Genomic DNA, 22,618 nt, shown 5'->3' with positions numbered 1-22,618 from the left:
TACTTGCCTGTCAACATTAAGCCTACCTTCTAAATAGAAGTATGCATCTTTATTTTTATTTGGTGTAAGCAATTGCAAATGGATTTAAGATGCCTATCCTTTGCTGTTGAGCCTATGACCTATGACATATAACTGCTGCTGTGCCATTAGCATGGTCGGTATAGACTAGGAAAGGTATTTTGAATGTATATTTTTTATATCATCGATTCCCTTTATGCCACTTTTAGGTTACCCATTCTGTTTCAGCTGTGGAATTTAATTTGCTACTTTTAAAATGCATATTGTATCAAAACGCATACTAAATTAAATATGTATTAAATATACGCATTGTATTAAATAAAGTCATATGTATTAAATACATATTGTTTAAACTTATTGCAGGTACTCATAAAAAAGTGAATGCAATTTTGACAGTGAATTTGTGCATAATTTTCTGGATGATTCACTACACACATAAAAGCAGAAAATAGCATAATAAGCTTCATTTAGCTCAACAGCTATTTTTAACTGGAAAGTTTCTTTTTGCACGATTATTTTCTTTTAAAGTGCTATGTTTTTCATTCATATCTGCCAAATCAAGATACCTCCAGGATTAAAGTTGATGTGGAACAGCCTATTATGTCATTTTCTCATAAATCACTTAATCTTTCCCAAGTAAAACAGAACACTGAAAGTTACTACTATTTAAAGGAAATTCAAATAGCTGCAAATAATGGTTTTCACTGAAATAATTAAAACACAATCAGAAATTTATCAATTTCTTCAGAACATCAGGTTTTGTTGAAAGACGAAGAATAGCACATGTAGTTCCTTTATGAAAATTGTGGCCTTTATTAATCAATGGCAACAGTTTCAAAGAAGCTATGATCACTGAACTAAATTAGGAAGTTTGAGTTCTCAAAAGATAATCCTTACGGTGTAAGATCTGTGTGAAAGGAAAGGTAGAGAATAAAAGAGAAGCAGAAAAGGTGAACATTTCTTAGATTCCCACGTCTTCTGCCATCTTCAATCTCCTGCTCACACTACTGTGTAATAACAGTAAAGGTTTACATATAGCCTAAGAAAATACATTGACAGACTACAGGGAATGCCTTTTGACCAACCTTTATTCTAATCAGGAAATTGAGTGTTTTACAAGAGTTTGATGATTGTTATCGCAATACCTTTCTTGTATGGTCCAGATTAACAACAACAACAAAGGGGAAAAAAGAGCACACACAAACAAAAAAAACCCACACCAAAAAATAAAAAACCTCAAAGCCAGATTGTCAGAGACTAGAGCTAGGAAGACAATTTCAAAAGTACTCACCAGTCATCAGATATCAATACTACATAACTTGTTGCTTTGATCAATGTTGAAAATCTGCCCTGAAGAATTTGCAATCACAGATCCCTAATGACCAATTCAAACTCAGGTGGAGTGCCACCCACTCATTCAGGTAAAGCCAGTTACACAGTGATATTAAGCCTGATGAAAAGGAAGTTTCAAAACAGTTCCAGATATTAAAAAATACCATCATTACCATCAAAAAGAATTCAATAAATTCATAATAAGAAAAAAATAATATTAAAACCTAGAATTTAAGAATGGAGAGTGGTATATAATAAAAACAGTTCCTTCACAGTGTCATTTTTAAAGACTATGATTGTATTTCAATTATTTCCTTTCTTGTAACACCTCTAGATTTTCTCTCCAACTCAGTATGATGTAAATTAAGGACCACTCCTTTTCTTACTACTATTTCTTCAGTAATTGTTTTGCTTATAGACACAAAAGTGTCTAAGTGGATGCCTGATTTAGGACTATACAAGAGCTGTTACCATCCAGTCTCTTAACTCCTATTCTTTTAATAATTATTATATACATTTCCTATTCTTCTTATTCTTATTGAAGCCGGGGGCTTGGACTAGAGTCCAGTGACATGAAAAGTCTTATTAATTCCAGTGTTTTATAATTAAATTCCGATTGTTGTACTTTGTGGATTCCACACCTTTCTTGTCCTTATTTAATCATTTCCCTCCACAGCTTTATTGACACATTGCTGTATGTAACTTATGTCAGTGAAGTTGTTATTCACTGTAGAATATTTTCCTCAAAAGGTGGTGAATACTTGGGAACCAATTTTTTTTTTTTCTTACAATATAAACTGAAGCTGGTTCAATACCCCAAGTAAAAACACCTATTCCAGAAGTGAGCAGTTGAAACAGTTTGATGTTAAACCAAAAATTACACTTTTGTGCTGAAGTAAGGGTGTCAAATATGGGAGCGTACTGGTAAAATTATATTTTTGTGCTTATGGGATACTGGTTTATCCCTTTTTTATGTGTAGGCAATACCTAATTAAATCAATTATATACTAAGTAATATCAGTCCCTGTTCAAACGGATATGATGACTAACATTACCACGACAAGAGCAAGCAAAACGGAGTAGCTTTTCATTTCTTTTCTAGGAAAATAGGAGAGCAGATTCTTATCAAGTAAATGAATGATAAATACAGGATTCAATTAATTTAGCCTGTGAAAGAAGTAGCAAATGTCCATTTCCTGCTGTCAGCTTGCAAGCATTTAACCAGTTCCTATACAGTGGTACAATATCAACTCGGTGGTTGGTCCATGTTGGCTTATATCACTCAATCGGTTTGACCCACTGATAAGATTTCTGGCAAGTTACTGTCTTTATATGTAACTCTACAGGATGAATCAGTGAAACATGCAGAAAGGCTAATGTTTTCACATATTTCTGCTGGGGTTTAGTGCAATCCCTATATATAAACATTTCCCCCTCCCCTCCTAATTTCTGTAGTCTTCTACTGATTTCATCCTTTATAAACTCTGTAGAATTTTTCCAATAACAAATATACTGTTTTGCCTTAAAGTTTTCTGAACACACAGATATTACTAGTGATTAGTTTTCTTTTTAAAAGAGGTTTGAATTAAACTTTTGGATGGCTCATTAACCTAAGAATCTTATTAAAACATTCCAGATAAGCAAAGGGAACATTTGCTAAGGACACAGCCTCCTTGTTCTAGGAAAAATCTCATTCTACTAATTCTTACCTTCTAGAGATGTAAATAAAGAGGGAGGACTCTGTGAATTATAGGTTTCTCTTTGTCTCAGAAAGTGACAAAAATCCGTCGCTTCCACACAATTTCTAATTCTTTCTTAAGACTATGTACAGATGGGTTTCTCTGAGGAAACCAGCAAATATTTGAGGATAGGCAAGAAAAGGGTCAGAAGCTAGAATTATGAAACATGATGATTTCCAGATCTCCATTGTATGTAGTTGAAACAAATTAAAAGTTATCACAAGCAGAAAATCTTTGTTACCAGGCTCTTGGCAGCTTTTTAGAAGTACTTGCATGTTGCATTAGAGGCATGGGTTGTTCACCACCTGATCAGATATATGATCTGGTCTTCAAATCACACAGTATGTTGCTGGTCTGTGGAGGTTTTTTTAGTAAACATTAAACAAGGAATTGTTATTAATTTTTAAGTGTTAACATTATTAGTGGTTAGACAGTATTGAATATTTACTTGCTAATTCAAAGTATTTATGAAGAAAAACTGGCAGAATACCTGTAAAGGTTAGTATACCCTCCCACAACGGTTCAATAATTACAGAGTAAGGAAGTGAGAAAAAAGGGAAAACTTGCAATAAACATGAAAGTACTTGCTTTCTAAGTGAAAGGAGGTTGTAGCAAGGTGGGTGTTGGCCTCTATTTGCCAAGTGAGAAATGATAGGATGAGAGGAAACAGCCTCAAATTGTTCCATGGGAGGTTTAGATTGGATATTGGGAAAAATTTCTTCACTGAAAGGGTTGTGTAGCATTGGAACAGGCTGGCCAGGGAAGTGGTTGAGTCACCATCCCTGGGAGTATCTAAAAGACCTGTAGAGGTGGCACTTATGGACATTGTTTAGTGGTGGATTTGGCAGTGTTAGGTTAAGGATTGAACTTGATATTAAAAGCCTTTTCCAACCTAAATGATTCTATAATGATATGGTTCAGCTTAACTTATAAAGTATTTTTTTCAATATATTCCTAAAATTACAGGGATCATACTGTGGTGATCTCTCTCTGCCTTTGAATCACCTTAGACTAATTGTAATTACCAAAAGACATTGCACTATAAAGTGCATATTGTTTTTGACCTTCGCCCCGCCTCCCCTCAAAACAGCTTCTAAGTGAAACTGTGAAACACAACATGGTAATGAAGTAGCTGGGTGATAATTTATTTTATCAGGTGGAATTTGACATGCATGAGAACAATTTCATTTTATTTTCTCTAAAATTTCATATGTTCACATGTTCTTAGCATGAGACTAAATGCAGTACAACTTCACTGGAATTGCATATGATTTATAATAAGACATAACAAACTCCAAACAGTTTAGGCAGATTGAATAAACATTGAAATGTGAACACTTTTACCAACTGAAAGACAAGATCTACCAGGAGAATGACTTTTGCTTATCGTCATAATGCTGCAAAGCAACCATTTTAACTGGTTGATAAAAATTTTATCATGAGAGGTTCCTATTAATCTAGTTGATAAGAAAAACTCATCTGCCTAATTCACTATAATAAATAAGAAAAATACAACTGTTGTCTGTTTGCTTTTTAATTTTATTTAGAAGGCAAATAGACCAGTTCCTGTTCAATGTGATTTTTTTTATCTTTCCTAAAACAGAAGAATTTTACAGGTTAGCGATAGAGATTTAAATTATGAAGCATTTTTGGTTAGCTGCTGCTGAGCAACATTTCTTGTGTTGCCTATGCTTCTGAATGTCTGAGTGACACCCTTCTGCTATGCAGGAAACGTGCTGTCACAGATATTTTAGACTTAGTTTCAGCAACTGGCCTCTAATTTTGTTAAAATAAAATAAAAATAATAATTTTGTTGTAAAATTACAACAACAATGTAGTAGTTAAGACTTTGGCATCTTCTCAGATGATTTGTGTGGTTTTATCCTGGAATCCACTCTGTTTAGGCTTGTTACATTGCTCAGTAGATTCAGTATAATGATTATATCTTAATATTATTTAATTTGTTATAAATATTTTGTCAGGGAAGGACTAGGAACATAATATATTAGCATTACAATTCCTGACAGAATATTAAGAATTAAAATTAAAAAAATTAATACTGCTTTGCTTGCTATAAATATTACATGAATACCCAATAAAGGAGTACCGCCAATTCAAACCTAATATGCTTCTGGCACAGTGGATAAACGAAGCTCCCAGGGAAAGTTGTAAGAGTTTACTGTGGATAAATAAATAATAATAAAAAAACCCACACAAAACAAAAGCCGCAAAACCCCCAAAAAATCCCAAACCCAAACCCCAATGCAACATAAATCCTAAGGAATTAATGAGCAGCTTTGCCTCAAGCAACTAACTCTCCCAAATGGCAATTAGTTCATTAATCCCCTGGAAATGCCCTAGGCAGTGTTTCTTAACTGTACAACTATTTCTAACTGACATCAGGAACAAAAATAGTCTCACTTCATAGGTTTAACATAATTCCTAGCATTATCATTCTATGATTGCTTAAAATAAATGTGTATGTGTATATAAAATACTATTTCACAATATTTCCATGCAGAAATAAAGAACTACTTTTTTAAAAGCAAATTTCTATATTACATAGAAAATGGAACATAATTAAAATTTACAATGTGATTAACCCTTATTTTATATCTTCAAAACACTTTGAAGACAATTAATTAGTATGAGTAATGACCTGATGACATTGGTGATAAAAGCATAGTGGTTTATTGGAAGGCAAATGTCAACTCACTTGAAAAATTCACCTTGGTACCAACATAAGTGATTCTCTTATCGAACAGGTAGTGGACTTGTCTCCAAAATTAACATTATCGTTATTTTCAGAACATAAGGACAATTTCAAAGAAACACCACACTTCAAAGCTGTTTCTGTTCTTATTCTTTCTTCTTGGCATTGTACATCCAATATAATTGTATTTCTTAGAAAATTTCAGTGAAAAGTTACATGCAAGAATTACCAGTTTCCTGTTCAGAGTTTCTCAGCTTGGAGAGGGACTAGCAAACAATTAATACAATCTCAATATCCACTTTATAGAAACCTATCCTTCAGCACAGATATTGAATAAGTCTTCCTCCAACATTTTTTCATTGGAAGTCCTATGGCATTCACCAATAGTTTTAATATTTTATATTACAAAATTCCTGTTTTCTAGTCATCTACAGGAGATTCAAATTATAAGATGTTCAGCTGAAGAATTTACTTTCTTTCTAAGAAGAATGTATATAGTCCTAGTAATTTCTTGTTCAAATTAAGTGTTAGCCAAGGGATAGTCGTTATACATGAACTTACAGCCTGTCTTCTTGACCAGACTAAGGTAAAGTAAAAAATATCTCCAACAGTATTGGGTTTGAGATGTGGCAGTAGTCATACTAGTGGGAGTTTGTTCATGCAATTTTAAGAAATGAACTGATATAAAATATTCACCAAGTCTTATTTGAGGGTCTCCAAAAAACCCAGAATTTATTCTAATTTTATTTCTGTGCAATTATTGCATATGCTTCAAATTGGCAACAATTCTTCGCTTCTACCCCATGCTGATCACCCATTTCTGCATTTGTTTTCTCATTGGACTGTAAAACTTAATTGTTGGCCTATTAATCCAAGCATTTTTAAAGCCTGAAACTTTTGAATTTCTGCCAAATTGAAGCTCTATTCTCTTGATGCCTTTTGCTAGCAGAAGAAAGAAAAGACCTAATCTCCTTTCTCAAAACTGGATTGACAATGTAGGCTCTCAATAATTAAAGGTGACAGATCAGAAGGGGCTTTTCTCTGAGCAGTGCTGAGCAGGCTCATGGCACAGGACTCAGAAGGTGAATCATCCTATTCTCTCATTTAATAAAACAAGCCAATTAATAACATAAATTGTATGATATACAATATAAATCTGTGGCATCCTCCTGTGTTTGGGTATATTGTTCTCATCTCATCTACATTCATCAATTACCAACACATATATGTTTTACCTATGCATACATATATTTCCCCAATGACTAGAAGACAAAATCAAAATAAAACCACTACTGAACTGACTGCACTATTCCAAAATGTGTACAAAAGTATATTATAGGCAGAAAACAGAAGTCAGCTGAAAACTTTTTTTAATGTTGTTCTTGAACAACTATTTAACAGGAAATTGCTATTAATCACAAAGATGCTGAGTCTCTTGTGGGAATTTTAGGTACTTATATTTCTTTTTTTTCCAGACACAATGTGCAATTTTTTCTGCTTGTTGAGTTAGCTGTTTCCCCTAAACCATTATATGAAATTCTCTGGGTTCAGGTTTTACAGTGTGGAGGCTGAAAAGAGCCAATTACACCTGACAATTATTCTAAAATATATCCAGAATAATTTCAGTATAAGTTAGAGCAGAATTTAGTCTTAAAACCCATGGATGTCAGTAACATGTTCTTTTTTTCATGCAGTTGAACAGATTTTACAAATATTCCTGAATTTTCTGAAAGTACTATTTTTTTAAATTGATGGCAGATGACCATTAGAAGTCCATACCAACAAAACCAATGTGAATTATGATGAATTCCAGTGTAATACTTAATAAATGGTGCCATAAATGAAACTGCATGCTATAAAGTATTAGAATAGAATAATTGAAATCAGAGTGCTCATATGGGTTTGTTTTGTTTCCTTGAACCATTAACTAAGCAGCACTATTATCTTCCCTGACAGAAACTCTTGATGACAAAAAGTTTGCATTTTGTGCTGCTGAGCTACACAGACAAATTTGAATGTCAAAGAATTCCTTTTTAGAGGGATAGAGCATTATTTTACTTCTCCCATGAATGGCTCACAGCTGTGATTACAGACTACAAAATATATCCCCTGTTGGAAAATTCAAAGCCATGTATTCCAAAGTCAAACCTCAGGACAAGTAACCTTTTCATTGTTAGAAAAGTAACAGTCACTTTACCAAAAAAGAAAAGAAAAAATGTTAAGAATGGAAAAAAACTGAACAAAAAAATTAAATATGTTTTTCTTATATGCATAAGGAGATACTTAATTGTACAATATCAACAAGGAGATACTTAATTGTAGCAGCTCTAGAAAGAAGCTTCTTGTATCCCTTCACTTATTTGTGTCACTTTAAATGCTGCAGGACCTCAGCAGTAGTACAATAAAAAAGGTTGGTATTGGAAAATGTTTATATTAATTTTATTTCTTTGTAGAATCAGAATAGATCTACTATCTGAATTCTCTATTTTTAGATGTTTGCAGAGGAAGCATACAGCAATAATTGCTTAGAGGGTGTAAGTTTAGCTTTGGGGGGGGGAAGAGTCAGTGATCATAAAAGACATATTGTGATCCACTTTAGGAAGGCTCTTACTTCTGGCATGCTATTGACTGTGCTTTTTATACCTGTTTTGATATTTCACAATTAATCATATTATCTACACCATCTAACTTTATAGTTTATTACATAAAATTAAGGAACACCAATTCTCAAAAAAGTAACTTAAAAAAAGAAAAAACCCTATGCTGCATATCAATTTGAATTGTGTAACTATTGAAATACTTCTGAATTTAACACAATTCTTTTGTTAATCACTGAAGTAATTCTTAAATTGAGACTTTCAAAGATATGATCTCACAGAAGTTAAATATTTGATGCATTAATTCCCCTGGGGCTGCAAGTGAAGGGGCAGGGGCTCCCCCAGGGTTGGCAGGGAAGGACTGAAGCCTGACTGGCACATTAGCTGATGGGTGGGTGTCAGGATCAGTCCCAGTGAGAAGAACTGGTGTCAAACACATCCCTAAGATGAACAGACTGGGCTATGGGGATAAGGCTGGACTGGGACATCAGTCCACAGGTCGCATTACTCACCCTTAATCACCTGTGAAATACATCCATCCCTGCTGGTATTCTCCATCATTTTTGTCAGATCTCACTGTGTTATGTTATGTTCAGAAGTTTCTCATGTCATCTGCAAAAGTTTCTCACAGTTTCTTCAGTTAGCTAAACCTCAGATCAGGATATAAACGTGAAGATATGTTATTTTAGCATGGTGTGTATGTCTAACAAATGCAGAAACATGCAGATGTCAGACTGCTTTCTCAAGCAGCCCTAGAACTACCTTTATCTTATCTTTCATATGGAATTTATATTTGGAAATTCATCTGAACTTGTTGTTTTCTCATACCTAGGGAAAATACTAACATTCTGCAAAACTGAAATACCATTTGAGACATGGCAAATATAAGGATAACGTACCATCAGCAAAGCCATGTTTACGCTTAGCCAAATGGATAACTCACCAGGTGACAGTGCCAACTACCCTAATTATTTCAGTAAAGATGCCTGTGTTGCAATTCTGCAGTGCAATGCTTTCTGCTATCACAGGAGGGAAAAAAAAAAAAAAGTCTTGAAAACTATGGAGCAGCTCCTCCCAGCTGCTAGCCACATCCTTTGCAATAGAAGAAATTGCAGGTGTTCAGAATCTTGCTTTGGCTACAAATGCCTCTGCCCCCTTTATTTCTTCACAGGCTCAACCTAAAAAGGTGCTCTGATACTACAGCAAAACTGAATTGTTCCATTCCAACAATGGGGACAATTTAAGTCCTTTAAGGAAACAAAATGAAGTTATTTTACAGTATTTAGAATCCTTGAATTGGCTCAGCCTGTCAAGATGTATTGCTGTTGTTTTCTGTTTGATTGCTAAGTGCAAAGAGACATTAAACCCCTAGATCCAAACAGAGGAAAATTCTCTGGTGAAGAGAAGAAAACAACCATTTTTATGAGAATTATTTCACAAAATGGGGACAGGTCTCAAGGTGCAGAGAATGATTAAAGTAGAAGTACACAGTAGGAAAATTCTGGGGTTTCTGGTAAGTATGAATAATAAAAGTAAGCTGAAAACAGGCTGCTTAAATTTAGATAGCTCCTGCTGGAGCATCAAAAATAGGACAGAACGGGATAGGTGTAAAAGTTTGTCCCTTAACTGTCCCTTCTACCCTCTTTGCTGTTTTTCTCAGAAGTACAGAATAGACTTCTTTAGATAGGCACAGATACATAGAAAGATAATGGTAAATTTCTGTTTAAATAATACTGCAGGATGATAAAAGTTCCACATATTTGACCTCTCTATTGGTTTATGCTCCTTAGGGGTCTTGTGAATGTAGTGATCCCTTAGCTCTGTGGATTAGTGGTTGCTTCCAAGAACACAGAAGAGACTAGTTTTATAGTTTTCAACTATAGTCAAATAAGAATAACAGCAATTTCAATTGTAAACAAAAAATATGTTGGTTGACAATTTAGTGTTAGCATTGGTATTGATAGCAACCCTACCAGTATATGACTCTCAACAGCCTGTAATCCCTTTCCAGTTAGGAACTGGATTGCATGGATTAGCTTTCCATCTTGGGCAGGTCCAGAAATGGTCCAAGCTTCCTAAAAGGGTGGGAATTTTAACCTATGACCATGTGTTATTAAAAACCAGAATACAAAACACTTGACATCTTGGACAAAGATGAATGTGCTGGCTACTATTTTCTTGACATGAGTATTCTTAAGCAGCTACTGCCAAATTTTGGGCATTCAAAAAAATTTCCCTGACCTGAAAGTGAATCAATGTGTATCTATATCCACCTACTACCATCTCACTGATTCCCTTGCTACATATGCCAAGGCAAATACTGCTCACCTCAGCATAGACAGTAGTTCAAAATTACATCAATCATGGTTTAAAATGCAATTATCTATATGCACAGAATAGAGAACCTTTAAGGTTCATATTGGATACTGGGTCAATAAAGGGTGTGTTTTAGAATTTATAAATAAATGAATAGAATTTATTTTATTGCCTTTTTATATCTAATTTAACCAAAGACCATAAAAGATTACAAGAGAGAAAAAGGAGGAAAGATGTCACAGCACTATCAAAACTGGCCAGCTGCAACAAGACTTTTACCATCCCACACCAGGTTGACTTCAATAAGTAGTTCCCACGCCTTGCCCCAGCACAGCCACCAATCCCCCACAAGGCTTCAAAAGTTCATCTACTGTCTGTGCTGTTTCTTCATCCTCTTCAATGCCAGTCCACCCTGCTTCTTGCCTCTGCTACAGCTGGATTCTCCCTTCATCTGGGCTGCTCTTCCAGGCAGCCTCTCCTCATTCAGGCCCCCTCCTTATCTCTCCTACATCCAGGGTGTGTTCTCTCCCTCCTCCCCCTGCTTCTTCTGGGTCTCTCTTCATCCAGTGCTCCTCTTTATATGGTCCTTAGAGCTATTTAACTACTTAGCAGGAACCAGCCACAGCTGCACATCATCCACATCAACCAACACTCCACCCCAGAAGCCAGCCCACAGCTGTATATTATCAATGTTAATTAACCCAGCTTCATTCCTCTATAATTCCTCTACAGAAAGACTGTTAAGACCTTCACATTCTTCTGGCCCAATTCTTGTTAAATCCAGCTGTACCAAGATTTTCTAGTGGTAAGAATTTCATAAAGAAACTGGTTTCTGAGTCTTTTGTCTTCTTGATCCATTCTAATATTTGAGAGTTCAACCCTACTGCCCAGAGAAGTTGTGGATGCGTTCATTGCAAGCGTTCAAGGCCAGGTTGGATGGGGCTTTCAGCAACCTGGTCTAGTGGAAGGTGTCCTTGCCCATGGCAGAGGCTTGGAACTAGTCCCTTTTAGGACTCTTTAAAATCCCTTCCAACCCAAACCTGTCTATGATACCCCAGCAGTAAATACAGTTTCCTTGGGTATGATTTCTTTCCATTGAACCATGATCTTTGCTCCCTTTACTTGGAAATGTTTTTTGACTTGGAATCAAAAGTGTGATAGCCTTCTCATCAGAAAAAATGTGTTCTTTCCTCTAAGACCTCTCAAGCATGTCTATTTATTTCACTTGTAATTATTTCTGCAAGTGCAACATTCGATATGAAGAAGTAATCTATCGCTGAAAATGAACACTTGGGATTTTTTGTTGGGTTTATTGTTTTGGTTTAGGCTTTTTTTGCATGCCCTCACCTTGAAGCCCACACCCTCCACACACAAAGGATCCAAGGTAAGGACTGTAGAATCATAAACCTCAAAAATCCCATCAGGTTCTTGCTTCTCATTCAATGTTAGAAATATATCTTAGAAGAAGATGCTCTCCAGCAGTCTGCAACTATGAGTTGTTGAAAAGCTTGCCATACATTTCAGTAAGAAACGAGCAAGAAAGTTATAAAAGAGATTGTTTTATGGGAGAATGCAGACTAACTCAAGTGCCCTCATAACACCCAAAATTAACAAGTCAGAACTAATTGTAAATTGTTAATACCAGGATCATACAAAAAGTTAGATTTATGTAAGCCTATAGTCATATAACACAAAGTTCTCTATATAAGAAGTGTTACCGTATTTATACATTTCTGGAATATAAAAAAAGAATTGAAAACATAAACCAGTTCTGTTTTTTCAGAAGACCAAATAAAAGGAAAAGCATCCCAATTTTTCAATCAGTTCAAAAATATGGAGGTTAAAACTAGAAGTCCTTTTTATTCTCCTCTTTTCCGATAATGTGAACAGGATTTGGTTTTATCTTTCCCAGTTCTAGAACAAAGGATGAGCCTGTGTATTAACCATGGCAGGTTTTGCACTCTCTTTACACTGACTTTAAATTTTAACATAGGATTTGATCTCTGGAACATACTAAGGGAAAATACTGCAGTTGCTGAAAGAAATTCATTAACTGTTGTTTCAAAGAGTGGATATCTAGGTTTTTAATCTTCTTAAGTACATAGAGACAGAAGTTCAGTTTCAGAAATGTCTGTGTTTGGCAAGTAGGTATTCTGTCTTACGAGTTCTTGATGTACATCCACTTAACTTGCAAGGTAGAATTCATCACCACAAAGCAAAAAAGAAATCATTCAGATATTTGAAATCTTTTCTTTATTTACCTTTTTTTCTGAAAGTCCAGTTCCAAATATAATGTTGACCAGGATCTATCAATAACAGAAGAACAATGTGAAGAAAAAGCTATTGCCTTTATTTTATTACATAAATGCAACCTTTTCCAGAAAGAAATTCAAATAATATAGAGAATGAAGGACTTTATCTCAATATGATTTTTTTTTTGAGTAAAAATTGGATCAAATATATCAATATTTTTGTTAAGATCATATACTAATAATTAAAGTATATAAATAACTAAATCTATTATAACTTTCCCAAATTTTTCTATTTGTCAAAACACTAGAAAGCAATGAGAAAAATCTCACATTGCAAAGTCTACAGAATACACAGTTGAAGCATAGATACTACATCTATGCCAATTGTAAACTAATGTAGAAATAACATATATAAAACTGTTTAAATGCAAAATTCCTTCCCCCATCTGTTTTAACAACATTTCATACTTACTATGCTGTGGAAAAGTCACATATTCAAGTGTTCAAGTCCCTTTGTTAGTGCCATTTTTTCACATTCTCACATAGGTGAGCAAATTTTATGTAAGTGCTGCACATTAGCAATAGCAGTGTACTATTGTACTATTAAGGTGGAATCCACTTTCAATTTAAAATAGTGATTTTTTTTGTTATCTTTTTTTTAACACCTCTCTTGCTTTATTTTCTCACCCACTGTTCATAGACATTATATCCTATGTTTTACATGCAATGTGTTTTGTTGTCATTGATCAGACCACACAAGGTGCAAGAAAATGGACTCTTTAAAACTCTATCAGCATATAATTGTGATAATGGTTATCTATATTGTGAGCAGTTCCTGTAGTTTGGTATTTCAGCCTTCACTCACAGAAGTAACCTTGAAAACTGAGAATGCAATTAAAAAGTGCTGAAAATCCTTATGTTTTTCAGAACAATAAACAAAGAGTAACACTCTCTTTTTGCCAGCTATGATCATGTAATGAAAGTCCTATACACTAAACTTGTCCAGAAAGCACGACATGTGCAATTTTTATGGTTTATTTATTTAAAAAGCTAAAGAGAAATTTTCAGCCTAGGACAGAGAAACAATTTCTGGGTTATATTCACCCGCCTGCCACCTCACAGTGTTAGAGAAATCATGAAAAGTCTTTGCTCTTCTGTTTTCTTCTCTCTGTGAGTTTAGTGTGGAAAAGTTCATAATTGACAGAAGCTACAGGCTTAAATTAAAACCTTCAAGGCATTTTTTGCTTTGAAAGTCAAAATCTGACTTTACTTAACCACTAAAATTCTAACCCTTTTGCAAAATACACAGAAGAACGTATAGTGCAACAATGTTCATAAGATAAAATTTCAATATATCTAGTCTCATGAAACTGTACTGATGATTCTGGAAAAAGTTCTCTACCTTTATTGGGGTTGCAATTCCCTGGTAACACAATTTATATTTCTTCTAAGGATCCTACAGATTGTTAAAAGCAGACTGAATCAAAACATGAAGTCCGCTTCATGAGGTGTTTGCTGAAGAGATGGTCCTAAGCATATTCTTGATGTCACAAAGTATATGTATATTGTGGATAAAATAATGGCACTGGGATACACAATGGTGTATAGCCACAAATCTTTGCTCATATTTTCATTCGGTTGTGTGTATGAATATGTACATATATATATACATACACACACACGTATTACATATTTGAATGTATAGGAAGGAAATAGTTGATGCTGGGATAGGAACATCTGGAAAACTAACAAATTGTGTTGACTTAAAACTTGAAAAGTAAACTTACCAAATTCACCCAATAACTGCACAGCTGAAGCTAATAGTTAATTCTTACACATCATTAATTGCTATCACTACTTACAGAAAACTGCTAGTCTTTAACAACCATATTATAATTTACATGTGAGTATACAATGCCATGAAGCTGAAGCAAAATAGTTAGCAGTGGCAGCTACAGTCCTGAATCGGCCTAGTGACCAAGCTCCAGGTGACCAGGCTTGAGAGCTCCTTGACAAGAGAAATTAAAACCAAGATGGGTTTGTCTTTTTTTCTTTCCCAGTTTTCTTCATTTGTCTGACGTATAATGCCCTCTGTGCCCCTTCCCCCCAAAATGGGTCTCCTCTGATTCCAGTATTGCTTTTTGGTGTGCATTAGGCAGGATGTTCTGCCTGTCTGTGAAGTCATGTGCTTCTCTGGCCTTCTGTCTGTCACCTTTTTATCCCTTGTTTCCCATGTGCAACTGCACACAGATATGTACCTTCGATGGTCACATTGCTCTCATCCTTACGTAAAATGCTTATAAATTGTTTGGTTATTCCATGGAAATATTACTAAATACTGTTATTAATTGCACTATTTTGGTCTGCTCATATTTGAGTTTAAGAAAAAATAATATTAGCATATTTAATTAAATAATTGGTTAACATTTTAATTGGAATATCTTTAAAATATGCAGGTGTCAGAAGGCTCTGCTTTGACTACATTCTCCAAGTGGGAAATTACATTTGGTGGTTTCTAAAAGAAGGGCATTTTATAGTGATGTTAGAAGTAATTTAAATCATACTTATTAACACCAGCAGAACAGTCTTTTGGTTTAATTATGTCCCAATGCAGACATACAGTAGATTATCCAAATGCCCTGCTGAGTTAACAGAATTCTTTGTCTATTGTGGGACTGTACGTTTCAAGTTCCAGTTTCTATCACTAAGGGTTCTGTGTGATGCCTTGATCCAAACACACACATAATTAAAAGGAGTCACCCACCCCTGTCACATATGCCATGTTGAATTTCATAATTCCACAGTGCCCTTAGGCACACAGCAGGGATTACTCTTCAAAATCCCATGTCCTCTATGTTACTGCTTATCTAATAAGTAACATCAGTGCTGAATTCTGCTGCAGGCTGCTTTACATCAGAGAGCTAACATTTCAACACAAAGGCAAAGTGGCATATCCTGAGTTAACAATAACTGTTCATAAGTAAGGTAGCTATTTCCTTTATCTGTTATCATGCAAACAACAGTAGGCGTAATGTGATGGTGCTGTTATTGCTGTTCTTTGTGATGCTGTAAATATATGTAGATACTGAGGCAAAGTTTATTGAAATATAAATAATAATAAAATTGTGTATTTTTCCTTTTATCAAAACAGAACTTGAAGCCCTGAACTTTATGTACCCCTCAACAACATCATTTCTACTCAGTTTGCCAAAACCCATTAGATAAAATCACAAAGAAAGTATGATTTTGTAATGATAATATAGCAAAAGGTATTTTGATATTGAACACAAATAGTGATGGTAGCAGTTGCACAATTTTGTTCTGGAAAGCTCAGAAAGTTTCAGAATGAGATGTTGGACTAAGTTCTGAAAGATATTAAAGGGTTACAAAACCAAAATAAACAATCCTCTTGCTTACCACAGCTCTCCTTTAACCGTATACTAGGCCAATGACTTCAAAAGTTTTTAGGGACCCAAACAGTTTTGCAAAGTCACCTAGAATTAGAGCTACAAGAAGATGCAGTTTCTAGGTCCAAATTCCCTGATAATATTTTTGTTTACTTACAAAACATAGATTTGATTAGTGTTAATTAATTAAACACAACCCTGAAAGGGTTTGAAGTTTTCTGGGAATCAAAAGTTCAACTTTGAGGCACAAATAGACTTCTATAAGACTCGAACAACTAGATCATATAATAATAGAATCATTTATGTTAGAAAAGACCTTTGAGATTATCAAGTCCAACCATTAACCCAGGACTACTAATCCATGTCCATAAGCACCACAATCTAAGCATTTTTTAAAAACCTCTAGGGGTGGTGATTCTACCACCTCCCTGGGCAGCCTGTTCCAATGCTTGACCACCTTTTCAGTGAAAACATTTTCCCTAATATCCAATCTAAACCTCCCCTGGCATAACTAGAGGACATTTCCTCTTGTCATATTGCCAGTTATGTGGGAGAAGAGACCTACCCCCACCTCCCTACCTCCTTTCAGGGATCTGTAGAGAGCAATAAGGTCCCCCCAGGTATCCTCCAGACTAGAGAAGCCCAGTTCCCTCAGCAGCTCCTCCTAAGACTTGTTCTCCAGACCCTTCACCAGCTTCGTTGCCCTTCTCTGAACACGCTCCAGCACCTCTGCATCCCTCTTGAAGTGAGGGGCCCAAACCTGAACATTAGAGGTGTGGCCTCACCAGTGCCAAATATAGGGGGACAATCACTGCCCTTGTCTTGCTGGCCACAGTATTTTGGTTACAAGCCAGGATGCTATTGGCCTTCTTGGCCACCTGGGCACACTGCTAGCTCATGTTCAGCTGACATCAAGCAGCATCCCCAGGTCCTTTTCCTCCAGGCAGCTTTCTAGCCACGCTTCCCCAAGCCCATAGCATTTTGTGGAGTTGTTGTGACCCAAGCGCACGACCTGACATTTCTTGTTGAATCTCGTACAACTGGCAACAGACCATGAGTCCAGACTGTCCAGATCCCTCTGCAGAGCCTTCCTTCCCTCAAGCAGATCAACACTCTCACCTGACTTGGTGTCATCTGCAAACTTACTAAGTGCACTCAGTCCTTTTGTCCAGGTCATTGATAAAGATATTAAAGAGGACTGACTCCAGTACTGAGCCCTGGGGAACACCACTTGTGACTGGCTACCAGCTGGATGTAACTTCATTTACTACCACTTTTTGGGCTCAGCCATCCAGCCAGATTTTAACCCAGCATAGAGCACACCCATCCAAGCCATGAGCAGCCAGTTTCTCCAGGAGAATGCTGTGGGAGACTGTGTCAAAGGCTTTACTAAAGTCCAGGTAGACAATATCCACAGCCTTCCCCTCATCCACTAGGTGGGTCACCTTGTAGAAGGGGATCAGGTTCGTCAAGCAGGACCTGCCTTTCATAAACCCATGTTGGCTGGGCCTGATCCACCAGTTGTCCAGCACATGCTGCGTGATGGAGCTCTGGATGGTCTGCTCCATAGCCTTCCCTGGTACCAAGGTCAGGCTGACAGGCCAGTAGTTCCCTGGATTCTCCTTCCTGCCCTTCTTTTAGATGGGCGTCACATTGACTAACCTTGAGTCTTCTGGGACCTCCCCTGTTAGCCAGGACTGTTGATAAATGATGGAGAGTGGCTTGGCAAACTCTTCTGCCAGCTCCCTCAGTACCCTTGGGTGGTTCCCATCTGGCCCCATAGACTTGTGTATGTCTAAGCAGAGCAACAAATCATCAACCGCTTCTTCCTGGACTGTGAGGACTTCCTTCTGCTCTTCCTCATTCCTGTCTTCTAGCTCAGGGTGCTGAGTACCCAGAGTGAAGCTGGTCTTGCTATTAAAGACTGAGGCAAAGAAAGCATTAGGTACCTCAGCCTTTTCTTCATCCTTTGTGGTAACGTTCCCTGCTGCATCCAATAAAGGATGATTATCCTTAGCCCTTCTTCTGTTTCTAATGTATTTGTAAAAACATGTTTTGTTATCTTTTGTGGCAGCAGCCAGCCTGAGTTCTAGCTGGGCTTTTGCCTCTCTAATCTTCATCCTGCATAAAACTATGACATCCTTATAGTCCTCCAGAGTTGCTGGCTCCTTCTTCCAAAGGTGGTACACTCTTCTTTTTTTCCGAGTTCCAGCCAAATCTCTCTTCATCCAGGCCAGTCTTCTCCCCTGCTAGCTTGTCCTTCAGCACATGGGGACGGCCTACTCCTGCACCTTTAAGACTACCTTCTTGAAGAATGTCCAGCCTTTTTGGACCCCTTGGCCCTTCTGAACTCTCTCCCAAGCAACACTGTCAACTAGGCACTTAAGCAGGCCAGTCAGCCCTCCAGAAGTCCAAAATAGCAGTTCTGCTGACTCTCCTCCTTAGTTCTCTGAGAATTGAAAACTTTATCATCTCATGATCACTATGCCAAACATGTCCTCCAACCACTACATCACCCACCCTGTTTTAAACAGCTGGTCCAGTGGGGCATCTCCCCTGGTTGGCTCACTGACCAGCTGTGTCAGGAAGTCATCTTCCACACGGTGGGATCCTCCTAGGCTTTTTTCTCTCCACTGTGTGGCATTTCCAGTAGACATCTGGTAAGTGGAAGTCCCCCACAAGAACAAGGGCCAGAGATCTTGAGACTTCTCCCAGTTGCTTGTAGAATGTTTCATCTATCTCTTCATCCTGGTTGGGTGGTCTATAGCAGACTCGCACCAGGATATCTGCCTTGTTGACCCTCCCCTGCTTCTTACCCATAAACACTCAACTCTACTGTCACCGGCATTCAACTCTAGGCAGTCAAAACACTCCTTGACATACAAAGTTACACCACCACCTCTCCTTCCTTGCCTATCCCTTCTGAAGAGTTTGTAGCCATCCATTGCAGAATTCCAGCCACACAAGTTTCCCCACCATGTTTCCATGATGGCGACTATGTCAGTTTTCCTACTGCACAATGGCTTTCAGCTCCTCCTGCTTGTTGTCCATGCTTTGGGTATTGGTATTGATGACCATCAGCTGTGCTATTGATTTCACCTCCAACCCTGGCATGCCACCCCAGGCTCATCTCTAGCGAGCTTGCTTTTATTCCTTTCCCCCTTTGAATCTAATTTCAAGCTCCCTTGATGAGCCCTGCTAACTCCTGACCCCTTTGAGACAGGTGAACCCCATCTGTTGCCAGCAGGCCTGGTGCCATGTAAACTGACCCATGGTTAACGCCCCCCAAAATTTAGCCACTGACACCAGGCCTGGGAGCCAGGTATGATCTCTGTGACCTTCCAATTACACACCCCATCATTCCCTGCAACTGGCAGGATAGAAGAAAACACTGCTTGTGCTCCTGATCCCTCAATCAGTCACCACAAGGCCCTGAGGTCTCTCTTGATTGCTTTCAGACTTCTTGTCATTTAGACTTCATCATTGCCCACTTGGAAGACCAGTAATGAGGAGCAGTCAGAGAGCTGTACCAGGCAAGGGAGTTTTCTAAAAACATCCCTTACCCAGGCCCCAGGGAGGTAGCAGACTTCCCTATGGGTTGGGTCTGGTCAGTGTATTGGGCCCTCTGTTCCTCTCAGAATGGAGTCACCAATGACAACCACCTTTCTTTTCTTCCTAGCAGACCTCACCATGATGTGGGGTTGACCAGCTGTCCCTGGGCAACTCCTCCAAACTGGACAGGCTTTCATCCACATCGTCATTTTCCTGGACATCAGTTTCCAGAGCCACATACCTATTGTATAGGGGCATCTGGGAAGGTGAAGTAGGCCTGGAGGTGAGTCACCTGCTGTCCCAAGCTGGGACCTGTTGCCATTCCTCCCTGCCACTTAGGACCACTCCATCTGCCTAGTGGCGAATGGGTAGGGGAGCCTCCACTTCTGATGTGTCTATTTGGCGCGTTTGTCTCAGCGATGGTAGAGTGGCTCCACCAGTCTCCCTCCCCCTCACACTCCTTGATACTCCTCAGCCTTCCTGCTTCCCCTTCTATCTCTGCCCAGGGCTGAGCAGATCATCCACCTGGTCACCCCTCACACAGGTGGTGTCTCCACTGCCCTCTCACAACAGTGCCAGGCTCAGGCACCCCCTGCAGCCCGGGACCCGGGCACCTGCGCGTTCACCCGGGAACTCCTGCTGGGCCGCCACGCCTTCCGGCACCTGCTTCGGCCGAGTGGAGACCCTGGCCAGATTCCTTCTGGGGAGCAATGAAACGCCATCACAGCCCGCCCCTTTGAGGCATTAGGGGGCAGTGCCCTGCTCGTGCCCTGCCCTCGCCCATCCCTGCGCCGGCTGCTGCGCCCCGCCCCGGCTGATCCCACACGCCCAGCTCGCCTGCTCGCTCCCGCCTCGCGGGCACGTGCGGGGTTCGGGCCCTGCGGCCCTGGCCCCACCTGCGCAGTCAGAGCAGCTGCTCAGCCAGGGCTGTGGCGCTTCCTGCCGGGGGGGACAGGGCAGCCGGGTGTCGGCGTGACCCTCTGCCCCAGAGCACCTCTGCCAGAGCAGTGAGCCTCGGAGACTTCACTGAAAACAATGACCAGGCACAAATTAAGTCTCTTTCATGCAAACGCTTTGAGCATGCGTGGCTGGCTTGCAGTTAATTTACATACAAATGTGCTGACTCCTATCTTAACGTACATTATAAGCTGTTATTTGAGGGGCAAAAAAGCCACAGAGTGCCCAGCCCTTTCCATTACCCTCATTGCTAGATCCCTCGCCCCACTGAGCAACAGACCTATCCTTTCCTCTCCTGTCAATGCACTTACAGAACTCTTTCTTACTGCCCTTCACCTCCCTTGCTAGTTTTAGTTCAAACTGAGCTTTGACTTTCTTCTGTATCTTCCTACATGAGTGGGCAATGTCTTTGCTTTCCTTCCATCTAGCCTGTCCTTACTTCTGCTATCTCTGTACTTGCTGTGATTGAGCTCAGTCAGGAGCTCAGTGTTGATCTATGCTGACCTTTTCCAACACTCGCCTGACAGGAACAAGCCATTTTTGTGCCCTGAGGAGGTTGTCCTTGAAGATCAACCAGCATTTGCATTTGGCAACAATTCATCTAAAAGCTACATGAGGTTTGACTCAGAATAGCAACGTTAACATATTTTTTTTATGTGGCAGTAGTGTGTTTTTTTCGCTGGAATCGTGATACCTAGCCATCTAATTTAATTTTCCAGGATGCCAGTAGATATCTAAATTTTAGATCTAAAATCTTGCCCTCAGCCTTCTGTTCTGTATTCCTGCTTTCCCAGCATGGGAAGGAAACATCGTGAGATGGTAATTTTTTTCCACTGATGGAGTACATGTAAATACTAAGAATAACAGATAGATTATGCAGGCACACACATGTAGTTTCAGTCTGACCCTCTGAAATACAGTTGTTAATTGTAAAACTGTACCCGCAGTTAACCTACAAATATAGCACCATTTGTAGTGTAAATGTACAACAATAACGTCTCTGAAAACTGGTAACATTTAAATTTTAAAGTATGCCTAGATCCCAGCTTTGTATCTACATTGTTTTTCTTATTAGAAAATCAAACTTCAAAAATCCATCCTGCCAAGGGAGAAACAAAAAAATGAAGAATTAAAATACCTGAAAGTCTTCCCTAGGATTAAAAACCAATTACAACTTCTTGTCCTTCTAACATTATGAGAAAGTTATGAATGGCTTTGGAATCACAGCAGTAAGCTGTGAATGATATATGAAATGAAAACAATCCTGCTGAGTATACTGCTGTGCTGTTTGCTATGTCTTATAGACATTCAGGCCCACAATATTCATATTGTGGACAGAAGAATAGCCATGGTAATGTAAAATTTCAAAAGCAAAATAAACAATAGTTTATAGTTATAGTGTGTGTGAGAGAGGCTGAACCTTTCAATGTGTATTCTATTTTCCTTTGAAGACTTTTTCTCTCATCACCCCGTTTCCAGACTAGAGCCCATGAAGCAAAGAGAAGAGAATTATTCTCCAAAACAGGCTTCTTAGAATGCTAAAGATGCCCTTTACAGGTTAAAATTTCTTTCCCCTTCTCATCACTAGGCAAGACACAAAATTTTGTTTCATGCATCAACAGAAGCAGCTTGCAAATGCAAAGGAAAATAGCTTACAAGTAGATTTATTCACTTAAGCTTGAATGCTGTTATCACAAAGATCCAATGGATACTATCAAATACTCAACAGACTTGC

General features: G+C 38.3%; 1 long non-coding RNA gene across 1 annotated transcript in view; it reads left to right on the top strand.

Annotated features, from left to right (window-relative positions):
* The first annotated feature begins 301 nt into the window (after nucleotides 1-301).
* LOC308066391 overlaps nucleotides 302-22,618 on the top strand; it is a 32,441-nt gene continuing 10,124 nt past the window's right edge. The window contains exon 1 of the long non-coding RNA XR_013929143.1: nucleotides 302-22,541. This is a non-coding gene — a long non-coding RNA (uncharacterized lncRNA). The remainder of the gene's footprint in view (nucleotides 22,542-22,618) is intronic.

The sequence above is a fragment of the Falco punctatus genome, assembly GCF_963210335.1.
Source record: "Falco punctatus genome assembly, chromosome: 1".
Taxonomy (NCBI): Eukaryota; Metazoa; Chordata; class Aves; order Falconiformes; family Falconidae; genus Falco; species Falco punctatus.
Note: the sequence above shows the minus strand (reverse complement) of the source record. Positions and strands in the feature narration are given on the sequence as shown.